Source organism: Pinus tabuliformis, chromosome 8, assembly GCF_031772625.1.
Source record: "Pinus tabuliformis cultivar Carrire ecotype Pingquan chromosome 8, CPIR1, whole genome shotgun sequence".
Lineage (NCBI taxonomy): Eukaryota > Viridiplantae > Streptophyta > Pinopsida > Pinales > Pinaceae > Pinus > Pinus tabuliformis.
In genome coordinates, this window is record NC_142294.1 from 1,828,430,958 (window position 1) to 1,828,437,306 (window position 6,349).

The 6,349-nt window shown below is 42.0% G+C and overlaps 1 pseudogene; it reads left to right on the plus strand.

Annotated features, from left to right (window-relative positions):
• The first annotated feature begins 2,813 nt into the window (after positions 1-2,813).
• On the plus strand, positions 2,814-3,500 carry LOC149243585 (pyrophosphate-energized vacuolar membrane proton pump 1 pseudogene; annotated as a pseudogene).
• The last annotated feature ends 2,849 nt before the right edge of the window (positions 3,501-6,349 follow it).

Sequence of the window (6,349 nt, forward strand, 5' to 3'; positions counted from 1 at the left end):
CGCCTCCTCCTCCACCAAGGCAACCCCAAATGCCTACCCAACCACAATGCCATCCATCTCCATCTCAAACTCACACCTCCACTCATCTACCCGTACCATTTCCAAAGCCATGCAATGGAGTAGCTCAACCCCATTGCAAATCTGAGGCACAACATATCTAAACAACTCCTCTTGAGCCCAATGATCTTCACCAAAGCTCAGGAAGAGTGTTGCAAAAAAGAGATCATCTTGAAAGCATTGAAGGACCAAAGGCAAAAGAAGATCCAAAAGAAAAGATCAAAGAACCATGGGCTGCACTTGATGAAGAGAAGAGATCAGAATCAAAGATGGAGAGAGTTCCTTCATGGTTACCATCAGATCTTCCATGTATTCAAGAGAAATATCAACAAAAAGAGGAAGATCAGAAGGTCATGATAGAAGGTGACATGAAGAATGATCCAGATCAGCAAAAGAACCAAGGATATCAAAGCTATATTGAGATATGGTTTCAGAAGGTCACTCAGTTGCAGCAGTACTCTCTTCCTCAGCTATGTTTTGTACTTTCAAAGTCAGATCATTTTGTCTCTGAAACTTGGATAGTTGTCAAAGCATGCATTCCGAGCCTTCACATCATCTTGTCTCTAATCTCGATGTGCACATGGCTCCATTGGAAGTATTCTTATACTTGAAAATGATTTTGTTTTTTTCAAGTAGGGTAGGGTAGAGAAAAAAAAAAAAGAAAAAAGAAAAAAAAGGGAAAAAAGGAAAAGAAAAAAATGAAAAAAAGGGAAATAGAAATCTTTGGGTGAAAACCTCCCTTGGAGGCACCCAAGGCAGGCAATTAGGGTGTAAACCTCCATGAGGCGCCCTAGTTGTTTTTCAAAAAAAAAGAGAAAAAAGAAAAAGAAAAATGAAGCTAATCTCCATTGAATAAGTTCATGTTGCAGCAATGACATCGCAGGTTAAAGGAGGACGTGTTATGACAGGAGGAGCACTCAGATCAAAGACAAAGGAGTTTTTGTGCCTTCTACAGGAAGTTTCGTATCTTCTACAGGAAGCTTACAAAAAAGCCAAATTGATCTCCAAAGAGGACCTGAAGGCTTGGAATATGTCCATGAGGCCTACACTCATCTATGTTTCCACTCCTCACCCCTTTTCCATCATTCTTTTCATGTCATTATGCTTCTTTCCTCAAAACTGTGTTTTCTACAGGATGCTCTGAATTTCTACAGGAAACATCCTGTAGAACCTTTGGACGAGCCAAATTCAATCTCAAAAGTGAATCTAATGGTGGGAATCTATTGGTTAGGCTTGCAAGCACTTGTGTGTCCATCCCTTGCCTTCATCCATCATTTTTTCACCTCCTTGTGCTTCTCATTGTGCTTCTACAGGATCTTCCTGTAGAAATTGTGGGAAACTAGGCATGCATTTCAAAATGTGGTTTGGCGAGCATGATAGCTTCCTCAAAGGTTCAGAAGTCCTCATGCAATCTTCCAAATCCTCCTCCATCATCTCCATACCTGCATCACAGCCAAAATTCATTTTGTCATACCATGCAAACACATGCAAAATGCCTTGAAGCCAAAAACACATAGAGCAGAATTTGTTTTTGCCATAACTTGAGAACCATGCATCCATTTGACAAACCGTTTTATGGGGGATTGTACAAGGTCAATGAAAACATGCCTGAGTAGTTTCATGCAATTCTGGTGCACGGTTTCCAAGAAATCAGCCTCCATCACCATCAGCCATTTTTGCATTTTCTCCATAACCATGCATCCGTTTCAAAACTTGTTTCATGGGGAGATGCACGTGGGTGATAGTAGCCTACCCAAGCAGTTTCAGCCAATTCCGATGCACGGTTTCCGAGAAATCGAGCTCTGAAATCTTCAGCCATTTTCCAATTTTCTCGAAATCCGTGCATCCATTGATCACAAATTTGCTATGGGAGATGCATCATGATGGTAGGAACATGCCCACCAAGTTTCAGCTCAATCCGGTTTTCCGTTTGGGAGAGATGGAAAAAAGAAGTTCTGGTCCTGTGAAAATTCAATCGCAGCAGGTTCAGGATGCAGATCTGAACGTGGAAATGAATTCTTGTTGCATGCATCTGGCCAGAGGACACCTACACAAGAAAACCAGACATGGATTAGCAGCCCAGCCATCATGCAACCATAAAATCAAATGCATGCAGCAATGACAGCCCACAGCAGCTCACGGCAGCCATTCAACTTCGAGGTATGGGACAAACCCATTCTTCTATTGCATAAAATTAATTTGGAAACTGCATGAATGAATGAGATGGTGGAATTAAGCCACGGATTAGCGAGGCTCAACCGATTGTCTTCTCTAGCGCTCAAGGCAAAAATCACGCAGCATGATCGGCCATTCACGTGAAAATTAAAAAAAAAAAAAAAAAACACAGTTAATGGTAGTTGAACTCCAGTGAACAGGATGTCAATTAATTAACGGAGAGAAGAAGACATGTATCACTGCAGTTTGAAAAATCTAGCGCACATGTTTTTTCCACCTCATCACAAATCACGGAGAAATTGAAGACGGCTTGGCTGAAACTCATGAACTGCTGTTCATCGATACTTTCCACGTCCTCAACTAAAGTGTGCACAATCAGTTAATTGGTTCTCTATCATCAACTCATTTGATGATTGTTTTATTTCTCTCCGAAATTGTTGCAATGATCATGATCCACTCGAAGTGTATTCGAATTCAGATGGAGATAAACGAAAATTAGCAGAACATCTTAGAGAAAAATATATGAAATGGTTAGCAAAACTTATTTCAACATCTTCAAATATGGTCTCGGTGGTTCTTCCATGGCTCTGTTTGGCAGCGTAGGTGGTGGTATTTGCACCAAAGCAGCAGATGTAGGTGCTGATCTTGTTGGCAAGGTTGAGAGGAACATTCCTGAAGACGATCCACGCAACCCAGCTGTCATTGCTGATAATGTTGGTGACAATGTTGGAGATATCGCTGGTATGGGATCAGATCTATTTGGGTCCTATGCTGAATCTTCCGGTGCAGCTCTGGTTGTTGCATCCATATCATCATTTGAAAACTCTCATGATCTTACTGCCATGTGTTATCCCTTGCTTATTAGTTCAATGGGTATCATTGCTTGCTTAATCACAACTCTGTTTGCAACTAACATATTTGAGATCAAGGCTGTGAAGGAAATTGAGCCTGCATTGAAAAAGCAACGTATTATCTCCATAGTAGTGATGACTATTGGCACTGCTGCTGTAAGCCTAGTTGCATTGCCTTCATCCTTCACTATCTTCAATTTTGGTGCCCAGAAGGTTGTAAAGAACTGGGAGCTTTTCTTCTGTGGTGCTATTGGTTTGTGGTCTGGCCTTGTTATTGGTTTTGTCACTGAATACTGCACTAGTAATGCTTACAGCCCTGTCCAAGGCCGATTCATGCAGGACTGGAAGCAGCAACTAATGTTATATTTGGGTTGGCTGTGGGATACAAATCTGTTATTATATTTGCTATTGCAGTAAGCATTTTATGAAGCAAAGAAAGCTGCCACAGTCGGAAAGTATTGTCATGTCAGGAACAGAAACGTGAATCAAGGATTAACCAATGGAAAAACAGTGATTCCCATCCAGCTTCGGCATGCAATATCTATTCTCGGGCAGTTCATTGAAGCTAGCAGACTGTTTCTACAGGAAGCTAGCAGACTGTTTCTACAGGAAGACAGAACAGTTTCTACAGGAAGACAGAACAGTTTCTACAGGAAAGTGAAAAGAGGGAAGCCAAAGGAGAAATCGGCCAAGATGCTAGCCAAGGACGTCACCAGGGCCATCAAAGACAAGGGGAGAGATTTGGTTGCTCAGAGGATGAGCAACACTTTCAGTAGGGGGGTGATGATGAGCCCCAAAAATGTACAATTATTTGGGCTCATCCAACCTCCTAATTTGACTTAATCCACCATTCTCATTCGTTTATTGCATGTTTTTGATTATTTTTATGTTAATAGAGTGAATTTGGTTAGTCATTATGCCAACAAGTCTAATGGGTGCTTTGTGTAGCCTTGTTGGTCAACTTGGAGACAAATTTGAAGGTCTTAATGAGCACTTGGCAGCCAAATTCGTGGGAAAACAAGGTAGAGGATTTGTACGAAGGTGTCCCCCTCATTTATGGACCCTTACCTCGAATTCTCCACCATCAGCTCAGAGTTCAAAGGCCACCAAATTAATGAGCACAAGGGCAGCCAAGCAAGTCAAGTTGGACTGCTGTTAACTCCAAGTCTTGGGCAGCCAAGTCCCTAACTTTTAGGAGGACTGTTGGGTCCTCAAATTGTATAAATAAGAGGGCTTGGGGCCTCATTTTGGTTAGCTAGTGGTTAGTCATTTTTTAGCTAGTTGGTAGTCAATTCGTTTAGCTAGTTAGTCATTTTGTTTTAGCCATTAGTTAGCCATTTTGTAATTCGATTTTTATGCAATAGACTAGCTTTGCTTTCAGCTCATGCTCAAGCTCTCCTTATGGACAGTTTTGATGTACTTTTCATTTCTTGATTAATAAAGATGGATCCAGCTTTGCACCAGCTCTAAATCTCTCTTGGGAGGCTGTAGTTCTTGGGGTTGGGCCCATCTCAAGCGCCCAGTACCTCCCTTGTTTATATTTATGTGTCTTTGCTGCATTCTCATAATAAAAATCTGCTCTTTAGATCTTGCTTTGTTATGGTAGTTGGTTTTGATGGGTAACGTAGCTTTTTATGCTTAGAATCGATTGGTAGGAGTTTGTTATGCATTTAGATCTTTTGGAATGCTCTTTCTCACGTGAAGTACATGGTTCTCTTTCCAAACAAAGCTGCTGTTCATTTATTTCATTGACAATTAGATTAAGTTAGCTAGGACTTGGTTTGTTTGCAAGAATTCATTGATTCGTTTAAATGAGCATTGTGCAGGGCATCTCTATCATCTTAATCACCTCCTCAAGTTCTATTTAACCTCTGTCTCACTCATTTACCCTCCAACTCTCTCATTTCCCACATAGCCCCATCTCCTTCAACTTTCGTTGGTTCCATCCTTCCAATCATCAAACCATTGCATACACTCACTTCCCATCCTATTCTTCCACTTCTACAGCGATCACCAGCCTCATTCCTACCTTACACATCTCCCTCTACCATTCCATTACCCCTCCATCACTCCAAACACTCACGGTAGGTCATCCTGTAGCCATTTGTAGACATCCTGTAGAAAACAGAGTATCGTGTAGAATCCTCCACAGCCATCCTGTACGAGGCCACTCTCTCGGTTGCTGAGCATCTGAATGCGAGGAACCTCTGTGGATGGGTGCTAAGGATCCCTAGGGACCTCTCCTAGCCTCCCTAACCTGTCCCACGCTTTCCTTCCTTCTCCATCCCATCTGCACAACCAAACCCTAGTTAGCACAAGATCACAATCATTCCACACACTTAAAGGAAAAATACAAAAACACATCTTTCATGATGCAAGTAGTTTAGATCCATGCATTTGCATTTATTAGAGGTAATGACAGCATTGGTAGAAGTTGCATTTACATTCTTTGCATTGTAGAGGTTAGACTAGTCAAATTAGGGTTTCCTAGGTTTACATGCTTTGGTTTACTTTCAGTTCAGTTTTGTCAAGTAAAGTAGCTTTCCTTTGAGATTAGCTTTCGTCCATCAATTAGCAAGCTTCTTCTGAGAGCCTATAGAAGTTGGCTTGAGCCCTAGCGGACTTGTGCCAGTTGACCAAGTGACAGCTGCGACAAGAGCTAGTACTTGTGCATATAGCACCGCCGCTTCCAAGTTTGTACGAACTACCGGGTTGATAAAATTAAGAGACAGGAAGCCCCAGGAGTTGTAGCATTATTGCTACAATACTGGAGCTCACCATGGAGATGGACTCTTGATCGAGTTGAGGATGTGACAGGATGTTTTGCGAAACAACTAATGATGGCATGAGGATGTTCACTCTCATGATTTGAGTGTGACAGTTGGACTGATCACTTGACTAGTTCAAGCATGGGGACTAGTAGTGTACAGGGATGTGTTAGCATTTGTTGGGGTATCTTGGCAGCAGTTCACATGATGACACATGATGAGGTCAAGATGAGAGGTTGCAGGAAGCATGTAGCTTGAGATGGAGGGACCAGCCTTCAATGGTGGAGAGCAGCATGTGGAGATTGTGACAGGGTGATCGATGATCATGGATTGAGATGATCTCTAGTGTATGACATACCGATGAGGTGTATACGTTGGTATGGTGATCTTGGTGATAGATGGTTACTGGGACGAGACATGGTGGCAACGGTGGTTCTACATATGTGGCAGTGATGTTTGCAGTATGTGGACGAGCTGACATAATGGATATTGTTGATC